We start from the raw sequence: 18,190 nt of genomic DNA on the forward strand, positions 1-18,190 counted from the left end.
ATTAACATTTTTCAAGATGGTAGGTAAAGCACCAGAAAGCACGAAACAATCCACTGTAAGAGTAAAAAATAATATTTTCAAATGCATTGGGTCTTTGACTTTCATTTTTTTCCAGTAAAATGGGAAAAGCCACATTTAAAAAAGACCAAAACTAAAACCTCTTTCAGGAAGCTTTTAATCTCCCGGGGCAGGGGGGAATAAAGAGTTATTCTTGTTCTTTAGATTTTAAAAGAAAAGTGCCTTTCAGATGGCCATGACCTGAGATTTGTCTCTGTCATCTAATTTACTCATAGTAGAGAAAAAAAAAACAAAAACAATATGGCATCCAAAACTAGCTTTTTCTCTTATTTCTACTTAATTTTGAAAGATAATTTAATTCATAAACTCAGTCAGCAACTAGCTAAAAGAAGAAAAAAAAGGACATTTGGTCTTTGAAGAAAACCTTGTCTTTACAAAAAAACAAACAGAACAACAATGTAGGCCAATCCGCTGTTAAAAAAAACTACTCCAGTGAAAAGATGTCCATAAAAATATTTCAAATTACCTAAAGAATCACAACAAATAGGGTTCAAAACACAGTCAAACCTTCCTGAAAAGGTCAAGAACCTTGATCATCCTAATGTACCTAATTCACAATAAAGGCTTGCTTTTCCAGTTTAATGTTAATGGAAAGAGACGTGTCTTTCTGAAAACAATTTTTGGTGGAACTTAAAAATGAACCCTTGCGTTTCCCAAACTTCCAGCACCGTCTCTTCAGAATGGAGCGATTTCCAGGCAGGATCTGGTGCATCAGCAAAACGGATGCAGAGATGCTTATAAAGTTTTACCTACTTTAGATGAGCTTGGCTAGTTATTGCATTTGATTCTTACACAATTCAGTCAACATACAGTATGAATTATACACTAATCAATATACTAGAATATTTTAGAGTTTCAATAGCCTCCCCTATTAGCTTTATACAAACGTGAAAGGTGGCACTTTCATAGAAATAATTCTCATATCACTTAAAATGAACTGATTCAAGCTGAGAACAATCTCGCTGCTTAAAAATCACAGACAGACCTCTTTATAAACCTACCTCTCCCTCCCTCCCTGATCCCCAATTTTTTTTTCTTTTAGAGTTGCTTCAAGGATTCTAATTTCAAAGACATCTGTGGAGAGAAAATCTCCCAGTATATCCTAATGCTCCTCAAAGCACTTTGGGCTGATTCAGATGAGCACACAACTTGCAACTTAACACCCGTAAGGGACCTCTCTTGCATTAAAAAGGGAGACATTAATTGCTGTAAACTTCAATATAAGCATCACATTAATAGAGATTCTTGCAGCTCTAGGAGGTCATGATCAGAAATTGGACATCAAAGAACATTCCCAGCTTAGCAAACTGAATTGATTTGCACATTTTGCCACTGTTTAATAAATCAATGGTTTCAAGTCTAACAAACCTTAATTATAGTGACATTATAACAGAATGAATGAAGTATTTTTCCTAACGAAATTATCTAGATAAACTTCACTGTGGTAGTTGTACCTCTGAAAAAGTGGGAGCTTTGGCAATGGAAGCATGATATTGACCTGCTGTGTCCACGCTACCCATGCTTTCTTGATTTTCTTTTTTTTTAATGCAACACACAGTGTACCCGAATGCTATGGAAAGCTTTTCTCTATTCTTTTTGTACCCCTGTCCCACCTTTCATAAATAATCTGCATGCATACACAGTATCTCTCACACACAATCCTATTTCTTATTGCATTACATTGCAATTTCTTAGAAACAAAAGTCTGTATTCTACACATACTCCATACATGCAGCCCCCTAGAGAGGCCACTGGGGGAAGGCACAACAAATACAAAAAATATGCAGTACTACAAGGTGCAAGAGACTTGGATCTAATAAATGTCAATGTGCCTGAATGCCTGAGGTGAATGATTCTCATCATCATTAAGAAGAGGCTGCTTTAAATGAATATGCCCAAGGCCCAGTGTAAGCCATTTTTGAATTCTAACCCCAGCTCTGGTCAGAGCGAGTCAGGAATTTTCTGAAAGAAACACAGCTGAAGCTCAAAGGTACAAGTTTCTCTTTTGATTGGGCGGGAGGGAAGAAGAAATCAACAAAAAGGTTTCAAAAGCTGGAATTTAAGTAAAATCATAAAAAATAGTCCATCCATCTCAAAAGAACCAGGGACTGAATGGAAAACATTCACATCTTGGTTGAGTGCCCTTATCACTGAACACATGCACACACCCACTGAGAGTCTCTCCTCTCCCATGTGTTTCACTGAACTTCTTTTATTTTATGTAAATAACTAAATATTAATAGCGAGAAGGGGAGAAAGAAAACACATTTTATCTTTGAATAGTTGGGAACCTTATTTAAGCTACAGAAGGAAGTGAAACAATAAATGATCATTTCTTCTCTTACCCACCCTAAATTTCTTGTAAATATTCCAGGCAAAACCATAGATTCAGTTTGATATCTTTCACAAGTTTTTGTTTTCCATCTAGTCTTTGTTCCTATTTAGCTACTTCAAAACTGGGTACCTTCCCTGTGTCTGCTCCCCTCCTTCCTCACCTATTTCATGCTAGAGACCATAAGACTGAAATTCTGTTAACACAGTCATAAATAAAGATGCTTCCCATACTTCGACGAAATATGTAAAGATCACAACAAAAAATACTTATTTTTGTTGAATATGGGCCCTAATATGTGGATTCTTACTAGTGGGTTTTAAAATTACCTTTATGGAAGAGCTCTACTCCTTTAAATAGTAAGTGGAGAAATGCTACCTTCCCCTTAGACCAGTCACAGCACAGAGTTTCACATAACTATCTAAATATCTTTATTATTCAGAGTTCACACTCAGGTCAGGAGTCTTGAAATTGGTAACTTTATATATTGATGGCCACAACATCTTTCCTATTAAGAGCATATAAGGGACGCAATGTCTCCAGACATCTCTCTTCCTTATTTATAGGGAGAATAGAGTTTCTCTTTGTAGGCTACTCTGGGATGCATGCAGAGGTCAGCTGCCAAGAGGTGAAGGCTTCCTCAGAGTACTCTGCTAAACTGTCAAGGAAAAAAAAAAACCATATTCCTAGGCAGATCACTTAAGACATTACTGTTGAAGAGGCCTCACCAGCAATGCTGTCAATGATACATTTTTAAAGAAAACTTTTACATAATTTAAACGATTGCTTAATCTGTCATCTCATCTCATTCTATGAATAAAGGTATTGGGAAAAGTTGCTATTAAATGTTGAAGATTGTGTCCCATATTAGTTAATGTGCCTGCTGCCTTTAGAAATTCTCTGTGATTGACCAGCTTGATCCTATGGTGATCCAAAAGAAGAGCTGACACCATTTTTTTATGCACAGAAAACTGCTGGAGCCTGAAATCACTGTACTATTGTGTCTCTATTAATTAAGCCCCAAAATAGAAACTCAATGTGGGCATGTTAAGCTCCTTTAGCCATCGGTATCTTTCTTCAGAAAAAAATTTTCTCCTGCTCTGTCATTCTCAAAACGAGAGCAACTTCCTATGTCATTAGATTTCAGGCCATGTAATCAAGCAATGTTACAGTCTTCGTCTGACTGTTCCCACTGCCATGCCCAGTGCTCCACACAGTTCTGTGCTGCTTCTCGGGAGGAGCGGCACCTTCACACTGGGAAGCATAGAGGCTGGGGAAATCTGACTCTTGAAGTGGGACTCGGGATAGAAATGGCTTCAGCACAAAGCATGCTGAGCAGACCAAGTGATTTAGTATGAGGAGGCAGGGCAAGACCCTATCCAGCCTCGCCTTCCAAGCAGAGCGCTATTAGCTTCATTTGGAAACAGAAAAAAATTCAGTGCAACATGTAACTGAAGTTCTCCAGGAACAGGCTGGTCTAACAAACCTCTTAGATCTACCTGCACAAAGCAAGCTCCACCTAATAGGTACTTTCAGGTCTGGATATCAGTGATAACACTGTAAATATCCTAATATAGGAGCTTTTGCCAAGCCTATGCAACGTTACGTTACCACAGCACAAGTAACAATATAGGCATACACATTTAACTGCAAGTGTTGAAGTGCAAAGTACTTTAAAAAACAAAACAAGACAAGACAAGACTTTTCCCCCAGTCCAGAACCCAACTGGTAGAAGAAGAAAGATCACTGTGCTATACCTTCACCTCAGACTGCTCCAAGAACGAACAGCAGAATTTTAAAGAACAAGATTAACGTGAGTTGGTCTACTGGAAATCTGTTTTACCCTTCTATTCCTATTAATAGAAACTTACCTAAAATCAGTAGACTTCAAGGATGAAAAATAGTCATTAAAACTACAATTAACATTTCTCTACTAGCAAGAAAAATATGAATAGGAAAACCACCACTTGATGGCCTTCAGTAATCTTTCCATCATCAACAGATTATTGAAAATAGTCATAAAGTGCATTAAAGACAACAGCCCTTTAATTCTTTCTGAAAATTCACGCCGGTCCTTCACCAAATGCCAGGCTGTAACCTTTCAAAAGGTTCACAAGATGTTCATAAGATAGCCGATTAAAAAATAAAATAATAAAAAGCTTTTTAAAGAAGGCAGGCACAACTGTAACTCCAGTATGTCCTTCCACATGTAAAGCGCAGTCCTCTCAGCTGCCACAGAAATACCTACAAACAAAACTCACACAGAAACTCAAAGTTTTTTTTCTCTTTGTGGCAGTAGTAAGCAAGTAACTTTTCATTGCCTGCTCTTAGGCAATTGGAAGATTGAACAGATTCAGTTTTCAGTCACTCAGGCCCAAATCTGATGTAGCCTCAATGACTTTAATGGACAGAAAACATGGAACCATATTTTGCTTCACAAGTTTACATTAGGCTTTCTTTTTCTTAAAAGAACTTTTCTGAGAAAAAATTCCTCCCCAGGTCGGAGTTGTTCCGAGCTTCCTGTACAGCTGGGCCAAAACTCTTTAATCTGAACCTGCAGCACTTGCAGTCTGCTTTCTTTGACCATGCACTTTCACAGAAGAGACCAACCATTTTCTGAATCACGCAAGACAGCATGGTGTGTTTGTGACTCTGTCAGAGGACGACAGGGTGCTTAATTGCTACCCAGTGTCAAAGCATTTCGGAATGTAGGTCAATACCTGACAATTTAAGAAGAAACAGTATTAAGGAAAACACCAAATACTTTTCTATACATTATCATGAGAAAGAAATGCCTAATTGGGGGTGTGTGGGGGGGTGGTTAGAAGAGATATCTTTAGCTTCTGTCAAGCTGATTTTAAAATTAACAGACCTAAAGTTAATTTAAAAGTCTAATCAGCTTCACTGACATTGTTTTGGACTTGAAAAATATGTTGATAACTTTACAGCAGTTAGCAATGTTTTTCACTTTCCCACTTTTTTTCCAGTGCTTTCCAAAAGATGCAAGATTTTGCATTGCATGTCCCTCAAAATACCCTTTGCTTGTGTTTGTTTTTTAAACACACTTATTGCATATAGCCAACAAAAAAGAAGCCAAGAAAGACCATGCAATGGAAGACGATATTTGAGTTCTTTGGAAATAAAAGACAGGGTGTGTTGCTTTCTTTCTCTCAGCTGACTAACAGCATCAATTTAACTCCTCTGATAATCTGCTGTTAAAGACACTATTTTAAACAAGCTCTACAATAACAAAATAGGAATTTAGTACTGTAAAGAACAACCTGGGTCATGAAATCCATCCTTGCACAATCACAGGTGATTACACAACAGAGATTTATCTGGAAGAAGTCCCCAGGATCATCCATCCCACATGTTGCAATTTATAACAGGGCACAGCTTGCCTTCCAGCACCTTATAATAAGCAGTAGGTATCTGACAAAAGGTGCAACAGCACCACCCTGCAGCAAAGAGCTCAAGGAACAGCACTGCCAGGGTCAAGAACCCTGCGATAGGAAAACTTCTTTGAGCGAGCCCACAAAATGGGCCCCCTCCCATGCCACAGAGAGAGGCAAAAAAGCATCCACAATCATATAAAAATTATAAAAGAGCTTCAGTTTGTTTATCTCAGCATATACTTAGAAGAGAGACTTACAACTTTTGCCCAGAAATTTGTCCGCAGTCACACAGAAAGCATAAGGTAAAAGTTCCTCAAGTACCATAAAACAGCTTTACTGCAAGCCTGACTTTCATTTCTGCAACCTCCTGTTTTTTTCTCCTTTTAGTCATTGAGACATGATCTGAACATTAATTCAAACTCCTTCAGTTTCTTGTCTTGATTTTTTAAAGCTTGTAGTCAAGGCTGACGGTTATACTTCACTTATAACATTATTCATAGAGCTGGCCAAAACCCAGGTAGGGAGAGAAAAGGAATAGAATAATAAGGTACAGATATTAAAAACAGTTTCAGAAAAACATTCCAAAAAAAGTGAAGATAAAGGAGCTAAAACACAAAAGGATAAATATGGCACCTGACTTCCCCTGCCCCCACGAAAAATCACAATGATACACTTTCGCAGCAAAGCCTCCCACAAAGTTTCTTAGTTGTTTCTAAGATTTGCACAGTAATCTAACGTGCAAGGTAACACAGCTTCACCTTCTTTCACTTGATGTTGTATGAAAACACAGCAATATAGAAGAACTGAAATAGCATAATAGGGTTTACTGGATTTTGCAGGAGTTTCTTGTTTGCAAAGAGTAATACTGAAGAAATCAGGAAAGCATAGAAGCTTGAAAAGCTGATAAATGGATATTAACTGCTAGCAAACAAGCAGTCAACATCTTAAACGTCTTTACAAGAAAGAAGTGATAGAACAATGGAGATAGGCCAAAAAGGACAAACATAAGCCAAAATCAAATAGTCTTAATATATTGATTGTTATGCTACTGAATGTTGAGTGTTTCCATCAAAAGTGATGAATCCACAGATCTTGTAGAAGAAAACATGTATATATACACATGTACTATACATCTTACGTTCAGGCTAAGTCGGAAATACAATTAGACAGTCATTAATAGCTGAGGCATTTGGAAACTACCAGCAAAGCAAAGGCATTACATAAGAAGGCCTGCAAGAGCCTCCACTGTAGGAGTAACAATTTATGAAATATATCACCTTTGTAAATGTTCTTTGCTTGACCTGCTCCAGCTGAAACAAAGTTCTAAGACAACAGCCTCAGAATGCAAAACCTGGAGCACACTGAAGGAAGTGAAGACAGCTTCGGTTTTTTGTTGGTGGTTGTTGGGTTTTTTTCTCTCCAAACACGTAAGTCCTAGTCTTTATACTATCTCTGAAAAATCTGACAACTGCTTTTAGTAACACCATTGTTTTCCCAATAATAATAATTATTAAAAAATACTCTTCTACTCTGAGCCTTAGGAAATAAAAAAGTTGGAATCTATAGACTGCATAAGTGAGCCACAATATTTTTCATTAACTAGTCCTTACAGTTATTGTTCCACTGCCTAGTGCATTACAAGACTTTTTAAAGTGACAGGAATAATATAAGCCAGCTAAAACAAAACCAGATGCACCTTCCTGAGAGCTGCTATGCTCAGACACGGTTTGCTAAGAAGTACAACACGTTAAAAAATCTACCATGTCCATTTGTATTAAAAAGAAAAGTCTGACATGCAATTACAGAAAGTTCTGCTTTAAGTACAAATACTCTAGACAACATTACCTCGGAATAAAATACAACTCCAATGTATTTTTTCAAAGCTGCTGAAGTTTTTAACCTGCCTCAGGCAGAGATGAGAAGACCTGTTTGCACACACTTTTCCCTTCCTCAGCAGTCACACTCACTACCGAAGCCACTGTCAGCTCAGCTTTCTGATCTCTGTCAGAAAAGTCACTCTGAAGCCCCTTTGCCCTTTTAATCCTGCCAAGGACCTCTGCCAAGTCCTCACAGGAGTTCAAATTCATAAAATGCATTAAGAAAGCAGGTACTGAGTGCCCCTCGAATGCTTCACTGAGACAGTGCAGAACTCACTGTCACAGAAATACAGGGACGACAATGCATTGCAGCTGGCAAATATTCCCAGTCCTTTTTACAGAACCTCATGGTCTGAGCAATTAACCACTAAGTGGAACTCCCATGAGCTTTTTCTTGCTCTGAGAAGCTACCACCATTGCAGTGAACTGTAACTGTTAAACTAAACTACAACAAGCCTTGGAACTAAAGTTCTGGCTTCTAATTCATGGAGAGGTACCTGAAATTTGGTGTTTCACTGCCTTTTGTTTGACCTGGACCTTAATTTTCCCTTGGCTTGCATCTATGCAATTCCTTGCAGGATTGCAAAAGGAATAAAAAATACCACTTTGATACTGGCCCTAGGTGCATTTGGACTGCAAATGTAGAGGGGCTCTCTAGGTTAGTTTCCCCCATCTAAAATGGGGATAGTATTTCCCTCTCAGAGATGCTTGTGAAGACAGTTTAATTTATGCTTGCAAGATGTTGCAGCCCCACAATGCTAGAGAAAGCATTAGTCTACACACTACAAAAATGTGTTTCCTTGCTTATTTAACTACAAGGCAGATTTTTGTTTTTATCATTCAGAGCCAATGAACTGACAAGATAAGGAAAAGAAGAAAGAAGTCATCCGTATGGTCTGGTGAAAGCATTTTTGTTCAGAATATCTTGTAAAGGCTCAGCAGCATTCCACGCAAAAAATATCCAGTATTCAGTAAAGCAAAGCTAGCAAGAAAAACTTAAGAGTTAAGAACTGCTTCAGTTTTAAGTTGCATAAATTGACCATTGTAGCACAAAATACAAGGTAGCGCCTGATATTACATGTCTCAATATTTTCTCTCACCCACATCCTAAGAGGGTAAAACCAAATTCATGCTGAGCTGATTGTGGATTGGGCTTCTAGAAAAGCAAGTTTCCTAATGAGTTGACTTGGACTGGTCTGCTGAGTCAACCACTCTTGAAGGTGGTTTATATGCCAGAGGCAGTTGTTCTGCTGTGGAAGCAACAATGAGATTAAGAACATCAAACTTTAGTAACACCTTAATGAAAAATTACATAGTTGGATTTGTTAGGTCTTTTTCCCTTCAATTGAGCTGTGCATTGGGATAATTCGTTGCTTGGCCTCCAAAAAAGCTTTCAGTCAGCAGCACTTCTGCCTGCCTTAGGGTAAAGGAAAGTCTCCTGCCTCCATCTCCCATGGAGCTTTAAAATCAGGTCAGACTTTTCTTCATATGGAGAGCTTCTGTCTAACTTTCATTAAAAGCTAGATTATGGTTAGATTTGAATCAGTGGCTAGTCAAGGGGGGGGGGGGGGGCAGAGAGGAATACAACAGGAATGAATGATGACAGCCTGAGGGAAATGCTAAATAATAATAATAGTGTATCATGCAGTTTTCCTTCCTCCTTTCTACTGAGCCAGCCTCTCCAACTCTGAGACTGCAGTACACAGTGCATTCACATCTTTGTAATTGTATCAGTTTCCTTCAAAGGGATTACTTTTTAATCTAAAACAAAGTGACCATGGGTTACCACTTGTCCTGTTTTAAAGAATGAGAAGAAACAGTAGGTTGCATTGCCATAACAGTTCATTTAACCAGACTGCTCCCCTCTTCCTCTCTCACTGAAAGGGGTGGTTCTGTCACTGGGCCATCAGGAGTTCAGGAGCTCCGAAAACTAACCATTAATGAAGAAACTGATAGTTTTGGGTCTAGAACAACTAAGCCAGCTCGTGCATTTGAGCATGGCATAGCCAAAAAGACAGAACATTTGGCAGGGAGAGCGGTCCTGCAGCCACACAAGATTAAAACTGGCTTAAACCACTGCAGTTCCATATTATGAGGTTCCCTTTGCTTTGTCGAGTTTGACTGAAGATTAACAGTGCAAATTATGGGACTTAGGTGCTGTTTTAATTCCAGAATTGCACGTCTACTTTCTCTCAAAATGAAGTCAGCATCATACCCACTCCATCTGGATTTTGAAATTAAGTGAAATGCTGATAAGTGAGCAGGGCAGAGATTTACAGTACGATTTATATCTAAGCAGAACTACTTTTCTTAACCTGAGCGCTGAAACCCCAACATTCTCCGTTGCAGCCACATAAATTGAATTCCTCATACTGAATTCAATGAGTTACTGTTCTGCAGATTCCAGCCACCAGTTTTCTCTCCTTCCTTCCCCGATCTATTTTTGAGTGTGCAGCTGAAGCAGGCATGTATGTTACAGAACACTATGGTAAAAGCAGGTTTTTGGGGGGGAAGTGTGTGTGTGTGGGGGGGGGGTTAAGGTCCATTCCCTCCCTCCCCCCCCCCCCCCCCCCCAAGTATTGAGGGAGACCAATTATCCACAGATAGCGAATTTTGGATTCAATGAAGCCTTTAGGTCCAAGCACAGTTGCTAGCATTTTAATACTAGTGTAACCCCTTAATATCAAAAGGGCAAATTAGTTATGTAAGTTCAGTAGTTAGAAAAGCCAGCAAAACCTGTTTTACTGTAAAATAATATAGGCAGGAAATAACCTGTGCATAAAGTGTCAAAACGTCGCTTTCATCTTGCTCCTCCCTTCACAGCTGCCCTTAAAAACTGGTCACTGAAAGCCTTCCTTTTTTTCCAGTTTTGTCCAGAAAAATCTCATTATGTTGTCCAAAATGTACTGTAAACTTCAGACCTTTGCCATTTTAAGTCCTGCTGATAAAGGTTGGAATAATCACAAAGACAAGAACTGAGATGGCTTCCTTCCTCTGAAACCCTACTCTTACAGATCCTTTTACAAACTTGGCAGGGCTGTTTTAAATTAAGTTACTTGTATTATAGTTTCCAAACTTCTTGAACTTCAGGGCCTATGATGAACCTCCATGATGAAAAAAACGTTAATACTTCTTTATAGATCCCATTCAAGCTCAGAAAAGCTATCAGAGTGGGGATGCGTGCTCCGGCAGTAACAGAGCATCAATGCTGCAGCTTCACTTGCTTGGGCTCATTAACAAAGCAGGGGTCTAACAGCTGCACAGCTGCTGCCTTGCTACCTCACAGACTGATCACTGCGCTTAGTCCTGTGGGTTAAAAAGTTATGAAGGAATATTCTGTGGGAAGCAAGCCTTGAGAACTGCAAAAAAAAAAAAAAAAAAATCTCTTTTCATCTACTGCCATCCCCTGTCCCTTCCCCCCCAGCCCACACATTCTTTCTGTAGTTTGGAAGGGTGTTAGGAATTGCTTCTCCAGTACAGCACAAGATTGCCATCTACAGGCCTCAGAAACCAAGGACTCAGACAATAGCCTAAAACTGAAGAACAAACAAGCATGAAATAGGTTGTATTTCCCATAAAAATTCAGGTCCCTGTTTTGGGAGTGGGTTTTTTTCCCCCTTCTTCACTGTACCACAGGTACAGCAAAAGTTAAGGGCTATATGATGTGACACACACATGAAGCAGGCATGATAAAAAATGATTACATTTTTAGTAAGTTCTACATAGTCATGCTCCAGCTCTTATCATTTTCTTATAGCTCTAGGAGATTGCGATATGTCCTGCCTTTTAATTTTCTTATAGCCTTGATTTTCCCTGTTCATTTTTTGGTAATGAAGTAGAAGCTCAGGACATATCCACCAGGACCTCTCATATGCAGCGTACAAGATTATCATAAAATTGACTAGGTCCACACTGATTTTCAAGAGAAAAAGTTTTACTACCTTTATCTGGGACTCATGTTGAAATGATTTTTTTTTTTTTTTTAAACACAAAAACTATCAGCATGCCTGCCTCCAAAGACAAAAATCTATCCTAGTGCTCCTGCAGTAAATACCAATTCCAAATATTACTGGAAAAAGGGGGAAACAAAGCACCACAGATTTTTTCCATTTATGCTCTGTTTACCAGAAGTGGACACAAATTGGGAAAATCTTTTTACTGTTACACTCCTCAGTAAGATGTTGCACAAAAAGTTGGCAAAGAGACTACTAGTATGCAACTTTGGAAGAGGCATGTAGGAGTAAAACTAGTCATTTTCACACTGATCATACATAAGGAGCAGTGCAATGTTCAGAATTTCTCTGCTTCATGGACCAAGCAAGCTTTAAAAAAAAAAAAAAAAAAGAAAAAGAAAAGAGCGCCCTTGCCAGAAACAGCTCAACTGTATTCCTTCAAGGAAGCTACATTTAAGAAGTTGTGGCTCTGAGCAAGTATCAGAGGCTCATGGAAAATAAACATTGCAGGCATAGTGACATTGTCTTCAAATCAAGCAGTATAAATGTCAGACTCAAAACTAATGCTACACTTAACAGGATCCAACCACGTGAAGGTTGGATCAGAAAGAAATACATCAGTAAATCATCAAGCAACTTCAGCCTCAGACGGAACCAAAACCAAGCTAAAGGGCCAACATATCGAGACTTACAATGGTAGAGTGAGTTCCTGGAGAACTGTATTTTCTGTATTTCCCCTCTTTGTAAAGAAAGGCCAAAAAAGTCTAGCAAGTTACCTCATTAAAAACTGAGAAACCTGACAAACAAACAAATATATGATAGCATCTTCTCAAGGTACCATACACTGTACATAACAGCACACAGACGTTCCACTCTGTCTGAAAGTGTCTTAATTAGATAATAATAGGATTTTCTTTTTGTTTAAAGATGTACAAATCTTACCATCCTGAAAGGAATTTATAGTTACTATCATACAGTAACAAGTCACCAAACATATTACGCTTTTTTTCTCCTGAAGTCATGGAGCCCACAAAAGGGATATTTAATTGAGTCTGTTTCCCATTTATCTCTTCACTCTTGATTTTAAACTTCAAAACAACCCCTAGAGATTTAGGGAGCTTATCTGAAACACTGAAACCACCCTACTGGACCAGGCCAGCAGTCAGTTAAGTGCCACTGACCAGTGATCAACAGCATGTAACATGGACAACATAATTTTAACAAAACAGTGTAAATCTAGATGCACTATTTTAGCACAGATGTTCTTAAACCAATTTAAATTAAGCCACTTTAAGCAGGGATAAAGACCGCAAATCCTAGTGTTTTGAGGGACTGGCACCGGCTTCACTTGCTAGACTTCAGAACCTGTTTACATAACCTGGGGCAATTCTTCTGGATACCAAGCAAGATTCACTGACTCACCTGCTAGTGGCTGATAAGAACAAGAGAAAAGTAGAGTGAAGACTGCGTGAACTTCATCCTGCCTTACTAGCAGAACAGTTTGCTCATTTGCAATCAGAGAGATTAATGCTAACAAAGATGAGTGACAGGAGTTGCTGAACACACATGAAACTTCACGTGGAACATAGATGGGGATGCCGAGTCCTTCACAGGATTGCATCTTAAAACCAGTGGTTGGTCTAGAAATAAACGCAGGGAAGATCTAACTTAAAGAGGAAAGGGAAAACAGTAGCCTTTCTTAAAGCAGATAATCATTAACTCAGTAGTGACAACTTCAAGATAAATTAAAGTCAAAGTTGGTTGCATCAAGTTTCCCTAGGTGAGCTATCCATTATTACCAGCCATTAACGTTCCTTAGGCTGTAGGAAGATTTTAACTTATTCATTTCTTTCCCCCATCATCACCTACAGCAGGAAGCAGAAAACATAGACACTAATCAAATGCACTGAGCAGACAGTAAGCTGGAAAGAAGTATTGAGTAACTGCTGCTAGTAATTGCAAACAAGAGATCACAAAATAAATGACTGGGAGAAAAGCCAGATCAGAGCAGAGATGCACAAAGAACTGGAACAAAGTAGTCGTGGGCTGAAAAGCTATCCTACAGGATAAAAGGAGATCGACCAAACTATTGATAACACAGAGCCATGATAAGCTAGAAAAGAGAGAAGTCATGATGCACAGAGGGACTGAGAAACCTAAGAGGCAAGAAACAAGTTGTAGGGTTTTTTATTTTGTTTTGTTTTTGACTGAAAAAAGGAAAACAGTGCAGATTTCTGAACCACAATCCCTATGCCAAGTTCACCCTTCTTCCGGATGCTAAGATTTTTCAATGGTAAGTAAGTTACCTTATGAAGAGAGATGAAACAATCATCAGCAATAACTTCAGTAATAAATAGGGCAAAGTACCCAAGAGTATGTGAAACAGTAATGTTATTGGAAATAGATCAGATTGAAATACCTTTGCTTATGCTCAAACACTACCTGGTACCAGTATTTGCTTAGACTCATAATAAATACATTATTCTGTCTATTTAAATAAAAAGGGAATACAGTCTCCAATTTGCTTGGGGATTTCTAACAGGGGAACAGAAGTCCAGGATACTGCATGTAAACCATCTGTGGTCTTCCACCAGAGCCTCTAGTTAGCCGTCATCATGCACTCACACTTTATCCTATAAACTAGAGCTAACAAGTGTTCCCAGCTATTCCAGTAACTTGAACTATACTTCAGCTTCCTGGTGTTTGTCAGAAAAAGAAATTATCAAACATGCAGGAATGACATAAACGGGATGGACTTACATAAGACTACATAATGATTAATACCTTGACAAAAGCACCAACTTCAGTCAGCATTCCTTTCACGCTAGGCAGTTCCCAAGCATCCTGTAAATCTATCTTATATAATAATTTGTAAAAAGCAAATTAGTTTGCTTCTACTTTTCTTGTTTTGTCAGTAAGGAAGCAAAAACACACCCCAAAAAATCTGCAACACCCTGCATGTTCCAGTTCTGGCTTTCTTTTAAAATATCAAGAACCTTGATTCTTTTCTCAAGAACCTTTGCTGGAAATAACGGGCAGGGACAGAGGGCTACAGCACTTAGTTACAGACAGTAAAGCATTCCCATGAACGTCTGACCTGTGAAAGGCCTGTGTTGCCTTAGTCAGAAAGGGTGCATGAAACGGATTTGTGTACTTTGCAGTGCCAAAGGAAGCTCTCACTCACCTTTCCCAAAAAATTGTTTTCATTCTCCTCTCAGGATTAGTTTGCTTTGCCTCTCTCTCTTCCTATGACCTTCTGCTCTGTACATCTTAACAGACTACGAAATACGTGATTAAAAATACAGATCATCTTTCCTCCCAGATAGCCAACTGCCTCTTCCTTTTCACATCTAAGGCTTCAGATCACCATCATTTTTCTTGGAATGTATTGATCTTCCTGTCCAGCTTGTTTCTAGGGAATAGATACTCAGTAAAAGTACTTCCATTCAAGAATTTCACACCCACCTCCTAGTAAGCCCCAAATGAGAGACTGTAAAGGAAGTACTGTATCCTGTCAGCAAAACCATTGCCAAATATTAATCACTTGTTAGAGGTTTGAATGAAAAGAGGCCTATGATTTGTCATCCTCTTGGAGGCCAAATACTTAGGACAAAGCTCCACAGACATTACACCACTTAACAATACTGAGGATCATGCAAAAACCATGCATTACAGCTGCCTAGAAAGCCTATCAAGGCCTTTTTAGAAGGTTTTTAGTTAAACCCTAGGCATCCCACCAATCATTCAGAGTTCTGAAATTTATACTATCCAACAAATAACTTAGGTTAACATAAGACAACACTCTGCCTTTAAGGCCATACTCCAAGTAGCAGAGGTTTTCATTTTTTAAGGGCAGGGGGAGGGGCTGAGGAGAGAGAAAAAAACAGAACATTTAGAAATAGTGAAGCAGTGTCTAGCTACCCAAAACATGTTTCAACGTTACCTTTTGCTTGGTAGATTAGTAATGGGCTATACAAGTGATTATCCTGACACTGAATATCAGCTGATAGATAAGGACATGTGTTGGCCCTACAATGCGGAAGACAGGCAGCAATGTTCCCACTAGATAAGAACAAATTATATGGACAGACCTCTCTTTTTCACAGTAATAAAGTATAAACCTTCAAAAAGTATAAATAGTCTGCTTGATTAAGCAGACTAAGCTGGCAGGGTTTTCTCCTAATTAATCAGGCACAGGTAGTGACAGCTGCAGGTCAGTAGGGACTGACATTCAAATCAATGCAGAAGATATCAGATGGTATCACATGTTGACTTCATACTACAAACAATTTCCAGGGCTGGCAAAATAAGACATGCAAATTACTATGCTATTCCATCCTTTTAATTGAGAAATCAATGTGCTACCTGAGTGTCATAGGTAAGCCCTAACAAAAACCAAATGGAATTTGTTAATTTGAGTTGATGACAGTCACCATAGCCTTCACAGAACTGCGTGTGTGTGTCTCTAAACAGAGAAAAATGAATTAACAAGTAAGATTTTATAAGGTGTCCAATCTTCAGCATAAAGAGGAACATGGAATACCAGGTAAGTTTTCCAAGGATGTTTATAAAATAGAGATAAGTAGATATAAGTTGAAAACGACATATTACAGACTATTTAGCACACTTTTAAAGCAGCATCTTCTAGATGATCTCCACAATTTCTAACAAGGCTGAACAGGTGAAAAAGAGAGAAAGTTTTAAAACAGGACTTCAATTACCTTTGCTATTTCATCATTAAAATAACTTATCAAATAGGGTGATTAACTATAATCTGAAGATTTGAACTCAAGTGCAGATGTCCTTCCAAATGATATTCCACCAAAACCACAACACGTGATGTCAGGTTTTATCATAATGAACCCTTTCTGACACTGTAGGCTGATAAATCCAAACTATATTAATGAGTTCTGAGTCAAACTAACCTCCAGAGTAACCCTAGCTACACATACAAATTATTCCAAAGTAGCCAAGATCAAACTCTGCTTTGCCTTCCAGGAAAGAAAGGGAAGTCGGTTAGTAATAAGTCATTGATTCCACAGCAGAGCACAGGTAATAGTGATGAGATCATTTGTTTTGCTGCAGTATTTTTTATTGCAACTATCTTACTTGCTTTCCTAGCTTTTTTATATTTAGGTAAATACCATGACAATCTTGTAGCCTTGCACTGACACAAAGATCCTTTCTACCACATCAGCATTTTTACTTAATGTATTTTTAATTCAGAGCATAATAAGAAATCATTCGGGGAAGACATGCTCAGCTTTAATCTTTTCTGTGAATAATTAGCAACTCAGCAATAAAAAACACTCACTCTCTATCTGGATTGACACTACTCCAGCGTCAAGACATATACATTTTCACCAAGGGAGCTGGCAATATTCAGTTCATTGTGTCACCGTTTTTGCAAGCAAGTGAGGAAGTGAGGTTTCAGGGAAGAATCCAGACCCATTTGCTTTCAACTCTGTCCATTTGCCAGTGCAATACAGCAACTTTTTCCCTTGCCTTCTGGAGAAGTGATATTCCTGTCTTCTCACTGTAGTGATAATCCTGACACAGAGTTGGAGCCAGAAACAGCTACCAGGTGTGAAACCAAAACTTACAGAAAGCGTTCAGAGAAAGCACAAGTCATTCTGCTAATTTCAGCTCAGCCTGCAGGCAACCGGTGTTCCATGAAAAGCACCTACTCTTAACACTCACCACCAAGCCACTGTACAAATTTCAGTATGTACCACATACTTCTGACACATTTGAGCAGCATCCATGCTGGCTGCACTGCTGCTCAGTAGTGGATTATTTAACATCCCACGTGCTTTCATCTCAGGGTATCAGAAGTAGCAGCAATTTATTGTTGGTGCACAAACGCAGTCAGCTTATCTGCTATGGGATACAACAATGAATCACCACTTCAGGTGTACAAAGGAGAGAGGTAGTATCTGTGTCCTGAAAATCCTCTTTTTAAGCATGGTCTTCACAAACATTTGGTTGAACATGCTCCGGTTTTGATGCATCTACTGTTACATTTTGAGTTTGAAGTTTTGAAGCGCCCAGAATTGCCACCGAAGATAACTTTGACTGTCATTTTCACCACATGAAGAGCCCTTACTTGCATATATCCTCTTAAAGCGATGAAAATACTTGGAATCAAAGTTATTACCTGGCTAAGCTTAATCCTACGTGTTCCTCCAACAACTCTGTACACAAGATGTACCACCGCAATGTAAATGGAATGCAGTTTACTGTTTGTTCAAGACAATAATTAATTCAATTCAATCAATTGAAGAGGAAAATTCAAGGGGAAAGAGTATTGAAAAAAAGCAACTTAAACGTTTTTTTTTTCAGCTCAGTCACTAAGTGAAACCGAGCAACTCTTTCACTTCTCAGACAGTCACAGCCTAGGCTACCTAGTATGAAGCTGAAAAGCAAACAGTAACTGATAGCTATTAAGTCCCATGGAGCTTTACTCTCAATTTTACAATAAGGACAAAGGCAAATTAACTTGTCATTTCTAGATCTAAATCAATGTTTGCCTACAGCAGCGTAAATTAACGAAAA

Source organism: Struthio camelus, chromosome 13 (genome assembly GCF_040807025.1).
Source record: "Struthio camelus isolate bStrCam1 chromosome 13, bStrCam1.hap1, whole genome shotgun sequence".
NCBI classification, from domain to species: Eukaryota; Metazoa; Chordata; class Aves; order Struthioniformes; family Struthionidae; genus Struthio; species Struthio camelus.